Source organism: Callospermophilus lateralis, chromosome 18, assembly GCF_048772815.1.
Source record: "Callospermophilus lateralis isolate mCalLat2 chromosome 18, mCalLat2.hap1, whole genome shotgun sequence".
In the NCBI taxonomy this organism is placed as follows: Eukaryota; Metazoa; Chordata; class Mammalia; order Rodentia; family Sciuridae; genus Callospermophilus; species Callospermophilus lateralis.
In genome coordinates this window covers 50,624,478-50,645,207 of record NC_135322.1, presented here as the reverse complement: position 1 = coordinate 50,645,207, position 20,730 = coordinate 50,624,478, and the positions used below count along the sequence as shown (strand labels likewise).

General features: G+C 44.8%; 1 protein-coding gene and 1 pseudogene across 3 annotated transcripts in view; both read right to left on the bottom strand.

Moving 5' to 3' along the window:
- Positions 1–20,730, bottom strand: part of Cdh1 (cadherin 1) — a 73,856-nt gene that overhangs the window by 47,699 nt on the left and 5,427 nt on the right. The window lies entirely within an intron of this gene.
- Positions 11,759–12,372, bottom strand: LOC143383246 (palmitoyl-protein thioesterase 1 pseudogene; annotated as a pseudogene).

Here is a 20,730-nt window from a genome sequence, read left to right as displayed (position 1 = left end):
CTACAGGCCATATACCACCAGCCATCCCTTCTACTTTAGGAAGGTCCAGCATCTCTCCTTTGGGCCAACTGTCAACATGTTCCCCATAAATAAGAACAGGAAGGACTCTGTGGCTTAAAGATTAAGAAGCGATCAGGCTGACGAGGATTTTATCCCAGTTCTGCCAACTCCTAGCTATGTGACCCTCAGGCAACTACCTCACCTCTTTGGAATTCAATGTACTTCACCACAAATGAAGATACTATATCAATTCTTCTATAATGCTTGTTTGGAAAATATATATTTCTTCTAACATGAGTGATATATTAGAGAACAATTTAAGCATAACTCAATGTCTAGTTTGCTCATGTGTGAGATATTATCTGTAAGAAATACTAAGTGAATTCATAAAATTATACCCGGCTCAGAGGTACAAATGCACAAAAGACATGCATATACTGGCGGACTCAGTTCACCACGTGTGTGATACCTATCCACATCTGGCATCCAGATGATCATTATTCCATCACTGTACACTAATAAGCTAAACCCCTACTGAGATGCCCACAAGCAACATTGTTTTCTTCTAATGTATATTGTGTCACATTGAAGTTGTTGTTTTTGTTTGCTTTTTTAAGAGACAGGATCTCAGTGGGCATGGAAGTGAATGCCTGTAATTCCAGCAACTAGGGAGGCTGAGGCAGTAGGATCACAAATTCTAGGCCAGCCTCTGCAATCTAGGGAGGTCTTGTCTCAAAAAGCAAAACACAAAGGGCTGGGTTATGATTAGTGATAGAATGCCCCTGGGCTCAATCCTCAGTACTGGTTTAAAAAAAAAAAAAAAAAAAAAGATAGAGAGAGGCAGACAGACAGACAATGTCTCATGTTATGTTGCCCAGGCTGGCTTAGAATTCCTGGGCTTAAGTGATCCTCCTGCCTTAGCCTGCCACATAGCTGGTGTGTGTAAAACTCTCAGCGTTGTTCTTCTAACCCCGTTGTCCTATAAGCCTAACAGTTTGTGCTGAACAGTTTTCCATAACATGGTTATTTTTTAGAGAGGCTTGTGTCACATTTCAGTAGGACTACAGTTCGTATCTCACAGGGGATGGGATAAGGCAAATATAAGGTCTACATACAGCCCAGGGACAGTGGCACATTCCTGTAATACCAGCTACCAGGGAGGCTGAGGCAGGATGATTACAAGTTTCAGGCCAGCGTGGGAAACTTAGGGAGACCCCTTCTTCCAAAAAAAAAAAAAAAAAAAGGCTGGAGATGTAGTTCAGTGGTAAAGAGATCCTGGATTCAATCCTCAGTACCCCCCCTCCAAAAAAAAGATATGTGTACAATTGAAGGTTAGCCCAGGTTAGCCCAGAACCAGGCCCATTGTAAACACTGAATGAACAACAGTCAATTACTGGTCTGCCACTCACGGCAGACAGAACTTGGTGTATTTAAAATGCTCAGTGAACATTTATTGAATGTGCCTCATGAGGTCTATGGCTTATTAATTTCAGTGGACCAATTAAAGAGAAACACTCTTCCAAGAGGCTGCAGAGGGGCAGTGACTGTCCAAAATTGGAGATGAAACCTCAAAGCTTTTTTTTTTTTTGGAGGTACTGGGGATTGAAGCCAGGACTTTATGCCTTATAGGCAAGTGCTACATCCCCAGCCCAAAGTTTCAAAGGTGCCTCACCCTACCATGTATGAAATGAGAAGGTCCAGCATCATGAAAGCCAATGACTCTGTCAGCAAGGATCCTGCCAGAGTGGGTAGTACACGAGGCAAGGACATAGAACACGGGTCATCACTGGGTTACATGGGGTCAACTTTTTTTTTTTTTTTTTAAATCAAAGTTAGCATTTTTTTAATAAAATTTTTTTTTAGTTTTAGATGAACACAATATCTTTATTTATTTATTTTTATGTGGTGCTGAGGATCAGACCCTGTGCCTCACATGTGAGGCAAGCCCTCTACAGCCCCAGCCCACATGGGGTCAACTTTTGAGATGAGAGGAACCTAGATCCTATTTCCTTACCTCAGGGCTACAGTATTCTGTGGTTAGGAGCTCAGGTCAGCGGTCAGATGATCTGAGTTCAAATTCCAGCTCCCCTTATCAATTAAACCACCTCAGCATGTAACTTTGCTCCTTTACCTCTGTTTCCTCATCTGTAGAAGGAACAGTGACAGACCCTGTTTCCTAAGGGGATGGGATGAAAGGTAAAGGGCAAACCCTTAACACTGGGACAGACACAGAATAAAAGCTCAATGAACATTGGTTGCTTACTCTGGGGCTGGAGAAGAAAATGAGACAGATTCAAAGCAGGAAATCAAAGGTTTATAGAGCAGAAAGAAAAAGTCTGATTTAGCTATGACTGAGCAAGGACACTGTGGGCAGAAGTAATTTCCATCAACCATCCAACCCAAATACTTTCTGACATAAGACCCTGCACTGAGCCGTGTCCATTGAAGAAATAAGCCTTATTGTTCTGGTCTCTTGAGCATGATTTCCAAAACACCCAGAGCCTCCTCCGCTGGAGGGGAAAGAGCCCTGTCCAGCCAGGAGGGTGCATCAGTCCAGTGGACTCCTCTGCACCACTTCCTCTTGGTGGCAGCTAGTGGACGAATGGCATTTATCTGTCCTTCAGAAGAGAACGTCTGACCCAGAAACAAGCTGCCCATCTTCCACTTGGTTTCCTACCTGTGAACCCATGGAGTCTACAAGGCCTCAGCCACACTGGGCCACCTCTTCCTCAGCACACGGCACTTGTTCCTACAGAAGGTTCCTGGCTCTTGCTGGTCACTCAGTTAAGAATCCCCTTCACAGCGTCCTCCCCTCTTTCCACCACAGGTGCAGATTCTACCATTTTGTGGGGGTTTTTGGTGCTGGTACAGGCGAGCTAAGCACCCAACCCGACCCCCAAGATAACATCACTCTAAGTTTTTTGTTTTTAAAAAACAGATGAGCAAGGCACAGTGGCACATGCTTGTGATGCCAGCTACTTGGAAGGCTGATGCAAGAGAATCACAAATTTGAGGCCAACTTCAACAATTAAGTGAGACCCTGTCTCAAAATGAAATAAAAAGGGACTCGAGATTTAGCTCAGTGGAAAAGTACCTCTGGGTTCATTCCCCAGTCTCAAAAAAAAAAAAAAAAAATGTTAGAATTACAGGAAATTAAAAGCTCTTTGGAGAAACAGGATCCTGACTCCCCCACTAACACTTAACACAAGGAAACCCAAATCTACAACTGATCCTATATCCTTCTTTGTATTGGCTTGGTGAGAATGTCAGAATCAAATCTGTCATCTGCTTTTAGCAGGGATCTAGGCCTTGTGGCGATCATTTTGTCACCCCTACCCCATCTTTAGCTTAACTTTAATCTTTACTTTCACTTTGTCCATTTCCTTTATATCTGAGATAGATATGTGTGTAGATATTATCTGGCCACCCAAATATTATATTTAAAATTATATTTGCCAGACATGGTGGTATATACCTATAATCCCAGCTACTCAGGAGGCTGAGGTAAGAGGATGGTGAGTTCAAAGTCAGCCTCAGCAAAAGCAAGGCACTAAGCAACTCAGTGAGACCCTGTCTCTAAATACAAAAAGGGGCTGAGGATGTGCCTTAGTGGTTAAGTACCCCTGAGTTCAATCCTCGGTACCAATATATATATATATTTTAAAATTCTTCTTTGAAGTTAGGAATAAACAAAGTAAAGAAATAGATCAACAGACAGGTTCTTAATGAAGTCCTAAAAAAGGAATGTTGTTTTGGAAAGTCTTGGCTACAGGGGAAAGAGTATCTCCATTTCTGGGGGACCTCCAGGTTCCCATTATGGGAACATCTTGCTCTAGAATAGGACAGGGATGGTACGGTTCATCAGGTTCAAACATAAAAAAGGATAAAATGGCCTCGAGACTTTCAAAGTAGCAGATTTCCTTGTCATGGTGGACCATGAGCTAAATCAACCTCTCCGGGCCTCAGTTTCCTTGTCAAAAAGTAGGGTCTGAGGGCTCAGTGGTAAAGTACACCTGGATTCAATCCCCATTACCAAAACAGTAAAAATTAATAAGACTAGGGATGTAGCTCAGTGTAGCTCAATCCCCAGTACCAAAAATAAAATAACAAGAAAAGACAGAGTGACTGAGGAATCCTTGGCTTTATGACTAATTGCCTGTTCTAAAATTTCAGGAGTGTATTTATCATCAAGTATCTGAAATGCCTTACAAGTGCGCTGGATCTGTTATCAAATCCCAGATAGATTAATCATAAACCAACCTCCCCACCAAATAGAAAGGCAACCTCACTTCTAGTCCACAGCAAGGAAAGTCCCGAAAGTTCTTAGTTGGCCCTACCTAAAACTGAAACTGCAGCTGCCTTATCTCTATGTCGGATCTGTTTTCTATTCAGCTTGAGTTTCATGCTGGCTTCTCCAGGACAACAGCAGGGCTTAATGGTTCATTTTAATACTGGGCTGGGCAACTCATAAACTAGGGAGCTGTTTGCAGACTCATAAATGACACCTCAGACCATAGCCAAGTGTGTTAACTTGTCAAATCATCCACTGGTCTAGATTATCCAAGCTACCCTCCCAGCTCCAGCAGCTTGGATCACTGAAGTTCTTGAATACAGTAGGTGCCCAATAATGACTACATGAATGGAAGGATAAATAATGGGGTGAATGACGTACAGATATATACAGGGACAGGGTCCCTTGGCCGCTAAGCTGTCCTCTCCAAATACACTGGAACTTTGTCACACATTTAGCATATTCTGCTTACTTATATTTGGTTCTTCAAGAAAACATGAGGAGCTGGGCATTGATGGCACATGCCTGTAATCCTGGTGACTCAGGAGGCTGAGGCAGGAGGATTGCTCATCAAAGCTAGCCTCAGCAATTTAGCAAGGCCCTAAGCAATTCAGTGAGACCCTGTCTCAAAATAAAAAATAAAAAGGATTGGCAATGTGGTTCAGCAACTAAGCGGCCCTGGGTTCAATCCCTGGTTTAAAAAACAAACAAAAGAACACATGAGGAAGAGGCCAGGAGCAGCTCAATGTAGAGCTGCTTACCTAGCACACACCAAGCCCCACCCTTGCTAATAAAAAGAATACACTGAGGGGCTGGGGATGTGGCTCAAGCAGTAACGCACTCGCCTGGCATGCGTGCAGCCCGGGTTTGATTCTCAGCACCACATACAAACAAAGATGTTGTGTCCGCCGAGAACTAAAAAATAAATATTAAAAAAAAAGAAAAAATTCTCTTTGAAAAAAAAAAAAAAAAGAATACACTGAGATTGGGGGGGAGCTGGGGTTGTGGCTCAGTAGTGGAGCGCTCATCTGGCACATGAGGCCCTGGGTTCCATCCTCAGCACCACAGAAAACAATTAATAAACAAAATAAAGGTATTGTATCCAACTACAACTAAAAATACATATATATATATAACATGGGAGTTAGGTCCCTAGACCTAGACCTAGTAACTCCATTTTGGTTCTGAGACTCAGGACAGAAACTTATAAACTGCCAAGAAAAAGAAACTTAAGATACTCTGTTCCCATAACATCCCCCATAAGGTCCTTACAAAGAAAAATCTGTTGTTAGCCAGCCACCTGCACCCAAGGTCAATTTTAGCCTGCTGCGCCTGGCAGAAGGGCAGCCTGGCAGACACTCTGTCAATAAACCTGTGCTTGAACTCAGAGATGTGTCTCTCTTAGATATTTGTACCAGCTACCCTAACAATGGGGAGTCTCAATTTCCTTTCATCTTTTGCCTTGAAGGATTCATTCCCACTTTAGACTGGTCATTTTGCCCAGGGCCAAGCCTTGACATCTTTGGGGGAGATATGCATTCTTCAGAAAAACTGATGAGCCTTGTAGTGCCTTTGCTCCAAAGCACACGCACACGCCACACACACACACACACACACACACACACACACACACACACACACACACACCTATACAACTTTCAATGGCTTCATATTCCTGCCTCCTCCTCAGTGCAACAAAGAATCACCTGGGGAGTGTGTTTTAAACAAAACATCAAGTACCCCAGTTCCCCCTGAGATTTCCTGACTCAATCTCTGGGAGGGAAGGCCCCTCAAAGTATGCATTTTAAAGCTTTGGGTGGACCACACTCTAGCCCAGGTTTAGGAACTGTTGCTCTGGTCTGGTTTGTCTTTCTAATGGGATCCAAGAACCTCCAATCCAAACATAGGACTTTTAAATGTAGAATCCTAGAACCTACCCTAGATTTATAAATCAGAATGAAGAATTGGACGAAGCAATGGCCATTGGTTTTAATTAGTTAGTAAAGTGTGTGTGTGTGTGTGTGTGTGTGTGTGTGTGATGTTGAGGAATTGAACTCAGGGGTTTTCTACCACTAAACTACATTCCCAGCCCTTTTTATTTTTTTATATGAGGCAGAATTTTGCTAAATTGCTGAGATTATAGGCTAACAGGGTTAAGGCACATTAAAGTTAGACAACTGCTTCCCAGAATGACAGGGTTGAAATATTAGGCTAAAGGTCCCAAAACAGTTGCTAATTAATTAATCAGCATTTCAAAAGGAGCCAAAAGGGGAGGGCAGGTGGCTTTCCCTTCCCTCCTCCACTTCCAGACCCCACTATTCTTCAGTTTCTCTGGGTGTTCCTCAGGGTTTTCTCCTCCAGCCACTTAAGGACCCGCGGCAATGCCAGTGGTTCCCCTCTTTAACCCTCAGTCTCTCTACCTGTAAAATGGGAATGAGGATGGAGTCGAAGGATTGTGGCAACTAAGGAATTTGGGGTGAACTCCTACCCAAGACCCCTGTTGTGGTTCCCCTGCTGTGTTTGGCTTTTGGACCCCAGGAGGACCACCAAAAACTCTATTTAATAATCTGCTGATGGTTCTAGTCCTCCCCATGGCACTCCCCACTGTAATGTAGATTCTATTCAGGGCACGGGGGATGGGGATTTTCACTGCCTTTCTTCCCCAGTGCCCCGGGGGCCTGGGAAGCACTATAGGCGGGGCATAGGGTGGGATCCAAAAGGGTGATTTGAAGTTTTGGCTTCAGAGCCAGATGGTGCTAAGTGCTAAATACAGTAGTAGCTCTCACTATGATTTCCACCCCCTCAATGTAAAAAGCAGAGGAAGGGACCACTGTAAGCTGCTTTCTACAATTGATTTTTTTTTTTTTTTTTTGTGGTGCTGGGGATTGAACCCAGAGCCTTGGGCATGTGAGACAAGTACTCTACCAACTGAGCTATATCACCAGCCCCTGCAATTGACTTACCTTTAGGAAGCAAACAGTTTGGGAAGGCAATGGGAAGAACAACAAAACTTACAAAGCTCACATTACTGTTCAAAAGGATGCCAGAAAGATGGCAACAACCAAATGTGTGTGTGTGTGTGTGTGTGTGTGTGTGTGTGTGTGTGTGTGTTGAGAAGAGGAAGGGCAAATCTGGGGGAAAAAAAATAAAGGAGTTTTAGGAATCTGGCTTCCTCTTCACTCTAATGTACTGCTCCCAAAAGTCCCCCAAAATGGAGACAGTCCATCCTGTCCCCGGGGACTCTGCTGTCACATCTCAGACCCTCATCAACTACTCATTGAATAGTTCCAACAACACACCGACACACCAGGCACTGTGCTAGGATGAGAAGAAGACCACTGATCCTTAAACAGGAGAGGAACAGAGGGTAGAAAGTATCCTGACTCAGCCCCTTGGGGAAGCCAGATGGACAGCACAAGGAAGTCTGCTAGCAAGCACAGAATGTGCCAACAGGAGGCAGGAGAGCCTATCAGGAACATGAATCCAGGGGCCCCACCTTGGGACAAGAGGATCAGGGAGAGGGCCCTCTGCTCAGCTGGGACCCTGAGCAGTCAGGAGCCAGTGTTCAAACTATTAACCATCAAACTCCACCATCCACTGGGAGATGAGAAGGGAGGGGAAAGACAAAGTCCTTGTAATGAAAGCAAGCCTATCTATGCAAGGTGCTGTCCCCCTCCTTTCTCTTGCCAGCTCCTGCCCCTGGATGACCCAAGTCCATGCACACTGGCCTTCCAGCTCTACTTTTTAGAGGCTATGCCCTGACTGTTTGGTCTAGAATACTCTTCACTCTAAAGCCACGTGGTCTAATCCTTCCCCTCTCCTGGGTCTTTGTTCAAAGGGTCCCATCCGTGAGGCCTTCTCAGAAGACTCCAGTGCTCCCCAGCAATTCCTCAACAGATTCATTTTTCCCAAACATTTGTTACCAACACCCTAAATGTTTTACACATTACTGCCTGTTCTCTGGAACAGGTTAGAATACAAACTCCAGCACAGGGTTCTTTGCTGTCTTCCCAGCCTCACAACATGGCTGGGCCTATACAGCTCTCCATCGTCACTGAATGAATGAATACATATTGGACAGTGCAGCCCACCACTCTGGATGGGGGCAGCCCCAGGGCAGGGAGAGGGAAAGGACCTGCCACTCCAGTTCTCCAGGTTCTCTAGGCTTGCTCATATCCCTGCCAACAAGCCCCACCCAAACAGCCACATTAGTGACCTCATTGGGTCTATCAGACCTGAGGTCAGAAGTGAAGGGCAAAGGGTAAAGAGGAAGTGTCCGTCCCCCCCCCCCCCACTTCCTGTGGTGACTCCATAGTCTGAATGCCCCTTTCACCTAAAGTACCTAAAGGCTCCCTTTTCATATTCCTGGCCTCCAGAATCTGCATGAGGTCCCTCCCTTCTGCCTTGGCTTATAGCATCCCCCTCTCCACCAACAACAGAGGCTGCCTCCTCCCCTTGCTGGCTCACAAGGCACCCCACACCCCAGGCCCAGCTGCTGCCTCCCCTCAGAGGCTTGCCAGCTGCTGCAGCCCACACAGGTCTCGCCCCACCTGGTTTCTGAATGTGCCTATTGTCTGATAACTTGGCGGCTCAGCATTTTCTACCACCCAGAACAATCTCTAACCCCTTGGGACAAGGGAAGGCTTGTTGTGATGGACACAAAGCACACAGTAGGCACTCAGTTGCTGTGCTAAAAAGAAAGCACTTGTGAGTCTGTGGTGTGAAATGTGTTTCTCAGGTTAAAGAAAAATGAGGGGAAAGTTCTACAGATTGACAAACTTTTTTTCCAGGTCATGTTGTAAAGGAAGGGCAGCAGACTGGTTCATGACCAATTCATATTTCCATTTATGGGAAAATTCCAAGTAAAAAAGAAAAAAAAACCCCACAAATTCTATAAGTGCACAGGAAAATGTCACAGGATTCACACTGAATTGTTAACATAGGCCAGCTGAGCCGGCATTTTGGAAAGCACTTGAATTTTCTATTTCAGATTATTATTCAGGCTTTAGTGATCATATACATTCCTCCACCCTTGGGATGGTATCTCACCATGTTGCCCAGGCTGACTTTGAACTCCTGATCTTCCTGCCTCAGCCTGACAGCAGCTGGGAGTAGAGATGAAAGTCACTGCCCCTGGCTACCATGATTCAGGTTTCACTTACAGAACTTATTTAAGCTTTATGGAGACCCTGTCTCAAAATAAAAAATAAAAAGGGTTGGGGATGTAGCTCAGTGGTAAAACACTCCTGGGTTCAATTATCAGTACAAAAAAAAAAAAAAACTTTCTTCAGATTCCGTCTATGGTAATTTTAGAATTAACTGGTTTATCTTTCACCCCACCTCCCACTCCCATCAAAGTGATCATGAAAACCCTTAGGTGGTAGTTTGGAAAAGAAAAATAATAATAATTAAAAGGAATGGCTGCTTGTAAACTGAAGTCCCCAGCCAGCCATTCAGATTTTGAATTGGGCCCAAGGGGGCCCAATAACACCCTTTAATTCAGGGTTACAAAAGAGCAGGACAGGAACTTGGGCCTTAAATTACCCTAAGGACTAGAACCAGGAAAGGGCTGAGGGCTCCTGGGCGGGGTGGCATATGCCTTGTGATCCCAGTGATAAGGAAGACCGAGACAGGAAGATCCCAATTCCAGGCTAGCCTCAGCAATTTAGCAAGACCCTGCCTCAAAATAAAACATAAAAAGGGTAGGTGATAGCCAGGCGTGGTAACCCAGCAGCTTGGGAGACTGAGACAGGAGAATCAGGCAAGTTCAAAACCAGCCTTAAGCAACTCAGTGAAACCCTATCTCTAAATAAAATATAAAATAAGGCTGGGGATATGGCTCAATGGTCAAGTGCCCCTGGGTTCAATCCCCAGTACCAAAAAAAAATTAAAAAAAGAGGGTTGGTGATATAGCTCAGTTGATGGAGTGCTTGTATCACAAGCACAAGGCCATGTGTTAGATCCCCAGCACCACAAAAAAAGGGGGGGGGGAATGGTATTATCTCTCAGTGGTAAATAAAGTACCCCTGGGTTCAATCCCCAGTACAAAAGAAAGAAAAAGGACAGTGGGGAGGGGTGCTGCATGACTGGACCTTGAGGTTACTTTCTAGGTTACTTTCTCAGAAAGGGAGCCTCTAAGCACAGGGAGAAGTGAAGCTGAGACACAAATTTTCCACCAAGGTCCACTAGCGGCAGGATCTTGGAGTAGGATCCATCTAGAAGCTTCTATTCATTATCTCAAAATGAAATTATCGGGCTGGGAATGTGGCTCAAGCGGTAGCGCGCTCGTCTGGCATGCGTGCGGCCCGGGTTCGATCCTCAGCACCACATACAAACAAAGATGTTGTGTCCGCTGAAAACTAAAAAATAAATATTAAAAATTCTCTCTCTCCCCCTCTCTCTCAAAAAAAAAAAAAATGAAATTATCTACATAAGCACCTACCTCAACAGTGGGTGCAAGGATTTAAAAAAAGAGGATCATGCATGAACACTTAGTTGAGAACCAATATGCAGATGCAATGAACACTCTAGTTATTATTTAATGACAATATTATTATTCTAGTTCTGACCCCTACCACTGTGTGACTCTAGCCCAGACCCCTGCCTTCATTGAACCTACCTAGTCATGAACAAACTAAGAAACTAGACAATTCGGTTTTTGTTTGTTTGTTTTTTGGTACCAGGATCTGAACCCAGGGGCACTTAACCTCTGAGAGGTCACCCCCAGCCCTTTTTATATTTTATTTAGAGATAAGATCTCACTTAATTACTGAGGCTGGCTTTGAACTCACAATTCTCCTGCCTCCGCCTCATGAGCCTCTGGGATTACAGGCATGCACAGTGGTACCCAGCAAAAAGAGGTTTTATAGAGGCAAGATGGAAGGCCAGGGGAACCTATCTAGTAATTGCTAAATACCGCAGAAGGCAACATATTCAAAAGAGGTATTCAAAAGTATTGCTTATCAAGCAATATTAAACATATTCAAAAGTATTGCTTATCAAGCAATACTTTCCCAAGCACTAGTTAATTTTTCACCAGCAATACAAAGTATTTATATGAGCACCTCAGGCCTGGGTAACAGCCTTCTACGTGCTTGAATGTGGCTAGATATTGCCTTCAGAATCTCTACTGCTTTAGTTTGTTCAGTCACCTGTGTCCGCACAATTCTGGCATCAATCTGCAACAGACTCCCTTTCCTAAGGCTGAGCTTGACCACATCATAAGGTTGTAAAACAATCTCCATGGTATTAGCTGATTAAACTTGAATTCAACACCATATGGTGATAGGAGGCAGCAAAGGATAAGATTCTGATCTTAGATCATTCCAAGTAGGCATTTTAGATGATAACGAGAGAAGGATTAGTTGCAAGCTGGATCTGAGCTCAGGGTTGGGCATGAAGAAAACTGTTCCATGTAGTTTGGGAGAGCTAGGGACTCCCTGAGCTCTGTTGTGAAGTGCAGGGGCTTCATTTAAGGAAGGGTATGATGCGGGCATAATAAAACCATTCTTCAGACAGTTGAAGGTGGTCCCCTTCTGTAGCCAGAAACACCAGCTGTCCAGCTTTGTCCATTTCCTTTAGCCCCAGGAGGTCCTGTATGTACAGAGTTGTCTCTTGTAAGGGAATGGTTTCCTTGGCTTGGCCACTTCTATAAAATCCAAACCACTCAGAAGCTATAGGGTCCACAATGGAATCATTGAGGAATTTCATCACAAATGTCTTCAGGGCCATGAGGGTTTTTTTTGCAGGACTCGTTGACACTCTGCTCCTGATTTATATCTGCCAAGAAGATGCTGTGGTTGCGGTACACATCCTCCTTTATGGGATCATGCCAATATTCTGCTTGCACCAGGCGTTCTTGAACAGCTTTGGAGTAAGCCCCAACATTCAGTGTTTTTCTGATAAATTCACAGATGTGAGAGCTCTCTCCTGGGCATCGAGGGAGTCCAAAAACACCCATCACATGCCAGATCACCAGCGGCAGCGGTGCCGGCTGCTAGAGATGCCCCAGCACCCTGGGCAGCGCAGGACCAGGGCAGCAGGGCGACAGCCAGGAGCCACAAGGAGCTGGGCACTGCCATCTTGGCTGTCACATGACCACGGGCACGGGGTGCCGGAACCGCACTCTGGCAGGGCTGGGCAGGCCACGGGCTGTGCGGGTTTTAAAAAAGAGGCAATTCTTCAGGCCTCTCTTAACTATGACCCCAAATAATGGCTTTTTTTTGCGGGGGGGGTTACCAGGGATTAAACTCAGGGGTACTCAGCCACTGAGCCACATCCCCAGCCCTATTTTGTATTTTATTTAGAGACAGGGTCTCACTGAGTTGCTTAGTGCTTTGCCATTGCTGAAGCTGGCTTTGAACTCGAGATTCTCCTGCCTCAGCCTCCTGAGCTGCTGGGATTACAGGCATGCGCTACTGCGGCAGACAAGATTGGCTTTTTGTGTTGTTGTTGTTGAAATACATAACTCTTACAGCACAAACACAGTATTTACATTTCAAGTTCTTTTTACAAAATGTGTGCCACTGTGGAAGATTGGCTTTTTAAAAACACACTTTCTCTATGAACTTAGTTTGAGATAATTCTAAATCTTCCTTTAGAGAGAGGATTATGAGGTTTACAAAGAACTTGGCATTTATTCTTTGGCTGCTGCAGCCTCTGAGGTAGGCAGGAGAAATGATTCTGGTGTGACCCCAAATGCTTTAGAAGTCAAAATTGGGAAAGGTGCTGTCAGTATTCAGATAATGCATACCCAATCCATCAACCTCCTCTCAAAGTCTTATTGAGTTCCTCCTGCTGCTATTTCTGCCCCATTTCCTTTCATTCCATTCTCCTTGGGACCACATGATACCCTTTACAAGTATTTAAAAGCATCTTAATTGGCTCTCAGCTTTCTCAAAAGGCCAGCAGCAAAGGTGGCCGGACAGTCAGTCATCCAAAGAACTCTTGGTCTACTGAAGGCTTAAAGGATCCCGGGAGGTGGGGAAAGAACAGGATCACTGAACTGTTGACATGCACAGTGGGAGTCTGAGCAAGAATAAACTCAATAATTTTGGTGAGAGAAACTGCCTGTGGGATTGGTACTAATCCTCACCCTATTACATGCCTCAGCAAACTCTGAGATCTAGTAATCTCCCACTGCCCGGGACTGGTTGTGGGAGAAATCTATTCCCTGCCATCAATAACTCCCCCAGGGGCTAAGAAACCACCATATCTGCAGACCCTCTTGCCCTTAGGATCTAATATGTTCTTGAGGAGGCGGGTGGGATACTTTCCTAGTAAGAGACCCTGGATTCTATCCCCACCACCAAAGAAAGAAAAAAAGGAAAAGAAAAACAATGCAGACCATCTCTAACCATCTAAGACAATCTCTAATTACTGAGTGAAGAAAATGAGGTATATAACTGTGTATAATATGCTATCCTTTGTGTTATAAATTGCCGGGGGGGTGGGGGACACATAAGAATCTACAATTCTAATTCAAGAAACACTGGTACTTGGTCAATGGGAATTCTCCAAAAAAGCACCAGTCAGGTAGAGGTATGAAGCTGGTGGCATAAGCTTTGGGGTCAGCAGATCTGAGTTCAAATCCTTGCCTGCCAACTCCTTGCTTTGTGGCCTTGGGCAAGTCGACAACTTTATCTGAGGCCCAATATCCCCCTCTGTAAAATGGACACAACACTATAATTAATTTCATAGGATGGTTCAGCCACATAGGTGGTGATGATAAATTGACATAGATTGGCTACACAATGGCATGCTCAGCTGGTAGCACAATCTGCCCTTGAATGGGTGCTAGACCAAAAGGGATGTCTTGGATTTGGGAAGGTCATGCAGCAAAGGAAGGTACCTCTGCTTCATCTTCAATCCTTCTCTCTGACTCCTTCAGTCTTTTATCATTTACACATTTTTAGTTCCTTCTACAGAAATCAAAAGCAGAAGCATCTAATAATCAAAACTTGGGGTTTTGCCAAGCATAATGATTGCACACCTGTAATCCCAGCAAGTTGGGAAGATGAAGTAGGAGGATCACAAGTTCAAGGCCAATATCAGCAACTCAGTGAGATCTTATATCAAAAAGGGCTAGGGATATAACTCAGTGGTAAATCACAGGCATAGCAAGCTCAAGGTCCTGGTGTCAATCCCCAGGACCAAAAAAGAAAAAAACTCTTTAAGGAATGTTTGCTATGTACTGGGAGCACTTTCTAGATGCTAACTCATCAGATCCTCCCTGCAACCCTGAGATAGGAATCATGTTTATTCCCTTTTTTCAGGTGAGGGGACAGAAGCAAAAAAGGGTTAAGTAACTTGTTCAAGGTCAAAAGGATTAGAATCCAGCCATTCAGACCACCCTTCCCGGTTTATCCTTGCTCTCTGAAGTAGGCTGAGAGACTCATCCTCAAAGTCACAACCTTGACATTAAATCTCCTTTGAAACCAGAAATAAAACCCCACACCTGGCAAGTGACAGCAGTTTCTTTGGTTGAACAGGCTGCCAGGTATTTGATTCCTTAAGACTTAAATACTCCCATGGTTCAGGTGAGAGGATTAGCAGAAAGAAGAAATGAAAACAAGAAACCATAACTAAATTCCGAAGTCCAAAGAAAAATCAGCACAACTTAAAGTTTCAAAATCAAAGACCATGTGACAAGCCCTGAAACTCCCACCTTCAAAGGTGTAGAAGAGGATTCCTTTCTTTCTGTCTCAGTCTCAACCTGAGCCTTGGCCTCCAATTAGCTAGTAGCTGGGATTATAGGGTGAGAGGATTTCTTTTTTAGAGGGTGAGTACTGGGAATTGACCCACCCAGAGACACTACCACTGAGCAGAATCTCCACCTGTTTGTTTTTTTACTTTATTTTTGGTACGGGGGATTGGAATCAGGGGCACTAGACCACTGAACCACATCTCCAGCCCTATTTTATATTTTATTTAGAGACAGGGTCTCACTGAGTTGCTCAGGGCCTCACTGTTGCTGAAGCTGGGTTTGAACTTGCAATCCTCCTGCCTCAGCCTCACGAGCGACTAGGATTACAGGCATGTGCCACCAGGCTCAGCTTGCTTTTTATTTTGAGACAAGGTCTCTCTGTTGGCCAGGCTGGTCTCAAACTGGCAGCCTTCCCAAATCACTGGGATTAGAGTCCATGTGATTATACAGGCCTGATCTACTATGCCCAGTCTGGAAGATTTCTTGGTAAATACAGATTTAAAACGAGAAAGCACAAGATATAGGAAGTACACCCACAGATCCTATTTTCTCCAGAAAGTTTAGTCACCATAGCAAGCCTGGAAGTTGGTTGGGATGGCAATGAAACCTTAGTGTGAACTTCACCAAGCCACCTCTGAACTCAGTTATCTCTGGAAAACCCTTAGAAGAAGCTAGGAGGAAAGAGACCTAGGGCCAGTATCTCCCGGGGACAAATGAGTAAGTGCTGGCACCTGAAGTACCTATTACCCTGAAGGGTGATGTCATGGTTGATTCAACCTTTGAAATAGAATGACCTTCCCAGGAGAGGTCTCTCCACTGTGGTGACTCAGCGCCCTGCCCCACCTGTTAAGAAGCACTCAGTTTATTTGTCCCACCTCTGATTCAAGAGGTGACGTTTTCTGATAGAAAAGCCACAACTTTTCCCACAAACAAGTTGGTCATCTTGTTCCCTTTTCAAACACTCCTACACAATTGTGGCGAGGAATTTGTGGGGGAGGAAGTCTGCAGTCTTTCAGAGTGCTCATACTGGCTTCTTCCTAAGGAGCAGGTCCCCGGATGCTGGTAGATAAGTACACGGAAGAAGACAATCTCTGCCCAAGAGATCTCGATGGACCACCTCATCCCCCTGCCATGAGAAGCTTGGGAAAACTAGATGAGAGCCACATTCCTCTTGGGCAACACGCCAAGGGGCGGGGTGGCTTGAAAAGAGCGTTAAATCCTGGTTTGAATCTGATACCCTTTAAGAAGATGTGGTGGCAATTAGCCTCAGGATTGTTCCTCTAGCAAATGCTACCAAGATGGACTGGGAAAATGTGGGAGTGTCAGTTCCTATAAGACTGAGTCTAATTCTAACATTGACTGAGCACCTCACTTCTTTAGGTCTTTACACAACACCATTCCTCTTAGGGATGACGTTCCCCCAAACCTCTTCACCCCACCCACATGTAGCCTTGATCATCCTTCCTCCTTTAATATTTTTCCTTCCATAGATCACCATCTGTCTGTCTCCTCTTGTCTTCTTAATTGGAAGTGATGCTCCAGCAGGGCTTCTTAACTGCTTGGACCTTTCTGGATCCCCCATGCCTAGCACAGTACAGGACAGTGCTCAAGGTCAATTTGTTCTGGGAATAGACAAGCAAATGCCCCTGTCATTTGGAGGAACTTCTCTCCCTCTGAGATCTTCAGAGCAGAAATCATCCATTTCTTCACCTGACTGACCACAGACCCACTTACTGGTTGCGTGACCCATGCTGTCTACAACTGTCAGTTCTCATGGGGCTGTCATGAGACATGAAGAACAACACATAAGTACTAGTCAATACATTGCTGCTTACAATCAGAAGAGATCTAGCACTTTTTTTTTTTTTTTTTCCTGCTGCTGAAGGCAATTGAAACCTGGGCCTCATACTTCCTGGAGCATGCTATTCTACTATGCTGCCACTGAGCTAAACTCCTGGCCCCAAGACAAGTCTTTTTCTGGTTAAGCATGCCTTAAATATCATGGAGGATGTACTATTTTGTGTGGGGGAGAGTGAGGGTGCGGTACTAGGGACTGAACCCAGGGGTACTTTACCACTGAGCTACATCCACAGGTATTTTTTTTTTTTTTTTTCCTTTTGAGACAGGTCTCACTAAATTGCCAAAGCTGACCTTGAACTTGCAACTCTCCTGACTCAGCTTCCCCAGTCACTGGGACTACAGGTGTTCACCACTATGCCCAGTGTGGGATATACTTATATTACTTATACTAATATCCAGCGGATGGGTTTTGGAGCTGGGAGATTTTTATCCTGACTACTCTCTCATTAAGTTAGCCTTAAATTTTTGTCTTTTTGAGTTTTTAGATCTCTTACCAAGGACCTTCCGGGCTCCTCTGCACTGCCAAGAATTAGAAGTAGACCAGGTCTTGAACAATTAATGGGCTGCAGGCTACAGGAGAGAGCAGGTGGAAGGTTCTGGATATACCTGGAAGCCTTGTTCAAGGAAGGTGTTGCCTGACAACAGGAAAGTGAACAAGTGGCCTGGCAGGATCAGGTGTCTGTTGAGATTTTGATCTGGTGCTTCCTTACACCCAGAAGTGTGGGGTAGAAATGGCTCATCTGACCTTTAGACTCCAGACTGCAAGCTGTTTTGTGACACGACAATTAGGTAAGGTTACACTGGGGTGTGCAGGGCTTGGAAACACTGGGGAGTGCCATACAGAAGCCCATGCCCTGAGAGCATCCCTTCTTCCCCGCGTGTTCATGTGCTTTTCCTTGGCTTTCAATGAGAAAGCCCTTCTTAAAACAAAACAAAAAGAAACCCACCACAGGGAAATGTCATCTAAAGACAGAAGATCACTATGTGTACACATGAGTATACATTCTGAAACTCTCATTAATTCATTCAACAGATACTTACTGAGCACCTATTATGTACCAGGCACTGTTACACCATAAAAATCCCTGGCTTCCCAGAGCTTACATTTTAGAGGGAGGAAACAGTCATTGAACAGGAGAAAACTTGCAAAATACACACAGTATGTTAGATAGTGAAAAGTGCTAGAGAAAAATGAGACAAGGGAGGAGAAAAGAAGGCTGGGGCAGGGTTTGTTACCTCAAAAAGGGGGTGAAAGAAAGGCCTCACTGAATGTGGGGGCAGAGTCTAGCAGGACACAGTGAGTAAGCTGTGCAGATATCACAAACAGGAAATAACCAGTACAAAGGTGCTGAGTAGAAGTGTAGCCAGGTACAGCCCGTAGGCAAAGGGGCTGGACAAAATACGCTTGCAGGAGATGGGAAAAGAGAAGGAGCCAAGGTAAAGGAGCCAGGCTGCTGGTGGGGGAGATTGCAGAAGACTCCCAAAAATCAAAGACAGGACTTCTATTCTGTGTAAAATCATGAGCAATTGAACCTGGGGCACTTTATCACTGAGCTATTTCCCAGTCCTTTTTTTTTATTTTGAGACAAGGATTCACTAAATTGCTGAGACTGGCCTCAAACTTGTGATCCTTTTGCCTTAGCCTCCCAAGTCACTAGGAATTCAGGCTGGGATTACAGATGTGCGCCACCGTAACGAGCTCTAACGGTCATTTTTCAAACCATCACTCTGACTGATGAGTGGAGAAGAGATTGTGTTGGGGGAGGAGAGGGACCCGGGAAGCGGAGAGAAGGGAAAGGGGCTGTATGACCATCTCCTTTGGGAACAGAGAAGATATCTATGCATGTTTGAATGCCAAACCACAGAAACAGATGTTCTCGGTCTTGAACTTGCCCTGGTAAAATAAATCTAAAAAGCTTTAGGCTTATTACAAGCTCTCCCAATTGCAAAGCCAGCTAATTATTATCTAGGACATGGCCAATTATCCCTCGAGGTCCTGTGCCTGCCACCGTTTATGATCTCGCTCATGGGGAACAGAGTCAACCCTTGCAGGGAGGCCTCATGACATCCTAATAGTAATATATGAACTCACAGGGGAATGGGCATCTTCTCCTTCTTTTGGGAGGGGTATCCTCTTCCTGGCTGAGAACCTAGAGCAAGTCCCAGTTAGAACAGGGGTTTGTCTCTACTTCCCCAGTCCTGAATGCAAATTTTGGTAGATTTTCTGGGACTCCCGGAAAGTTGAAAAGAGAGAAAAAGGAAGACAAGTACTGTTCACCTAACATTTATTTCAAGTAAAGGTCAAGAGGTAAATGACTAAGGCAAGAGAAGGATTCTAAGTTCAAGGCCTGCCTTGGCAACTTAGTGAGATCATTTCTCAAAACACAAACAACAAAGTGCATAAGGATCTATGAGTAGAGAATAAGGACAGTTCCTGCCTTGGACCATTTTGAGGATTAACTACACTGTCAAGTTGGCAAGATCTTAATAAGCTCTGCACTCATCCTCAGCTTCTTCTCCTTGTCCAGGAAGGCACAGCTCTAGCTCCAGACTCCAGGACACGCCATTAGGCACCCCACTTCCTTTTCCTAGAATCCCTTTCTCTTTCTGTGTCTGGTCAACACGCTCTTACTCATCAAGTCTCAGCAGGTGAAACTGACCACTCCCACCATCCTCTGAACATTTTCCTACCTGCAGCTTTCTCAGAGTATATTGAAATGACCACTGAAGGGTCCCTTTAAGTGGAGATTTTTATGGAATCTCCATAAGGGATTGTTTCTAAATTTTGGTGCACTGACTGCTTCTGTGAGTCCCCCATTCTTAGCCCATCCACTTGGTACCCAGAGCATCCATGGCAAGGTCAACTCTCTCCCTCCTTGATTGAAGGTGCCTTGAGATCCTTGGCCTCAGACTAGACAATCAAGTGCCCACACCCTGGGTGGCACCAGGTAATTATTCATCAAACATCTCTGACCTATCCCCTAAGACTGTCCAGGGCAATGAATAGTCACAGGCACCTAGAGAGCTTTTAAAAATGCCAAGTCCAGACCCGACCCTCCTCACATTTCCACTTCCCAGAGAGACCATGGCTCAGTGAATTTGCAGGAGGGCAAATCATCATTTGCAGGTGATTGGATGCTTACCCACAGGAGCAAACTACGGTCTCAGGGGCTAGGACAGAGCATGTTTGGCAATGGGAGAACAGACAGGTATCTTTAAGCATGAGTACTATGAAACACTTTTAAAACTCAAGTAAAACCAGACACAGGGTGCACACTTATAATCCCAGCAGCTCGGGAGGTTGAGGTAGGAGTTTCATGTGTTCAAAGTCAGCCTCAGCAACTTAGCAAGACCCTGTCTCAAAATAAAAAATTAAAAGGGCTGGAGATGTGGCACAGTGGTTAAGCTACCCTGAGCTCAATCCCAGTCCAAAAAAAAAAAAAAAAAAAAAATCAAGCAGAAGCTGTCAGATTCAAGGCCATTCTAACTTCCCCACTACCAGAGACTCCTTATCCCCTCTTCTCATCCCAATTCAACCTTCCTAACTCATGGCAAACCCACTCCAGCCCAAGCACATTGCACAGTGGCAAATAAGAAAACTGCCACAGAATTTCCTTTCCCAACAAAGGCACTCTGGTCACTGTTTGCAGAGCAGTGTTTGCTTAACACAGAAGCAGGAGGGTGAGGAAACTGGTTTGGCTGGTTTGTTGGGCAAGAGGGAGCTCAGGAGAACTTTTGAACCAAGGATATAAAACATGGGAGAGTCTCAAATTCAGACAGCACCCGGTACTCCAGAGACTCTCATATTTAATATTCATAGAGCACTTGACACACCACCGTAGGGCATGGGTAAGGGTATTCTCACTGTACAGAT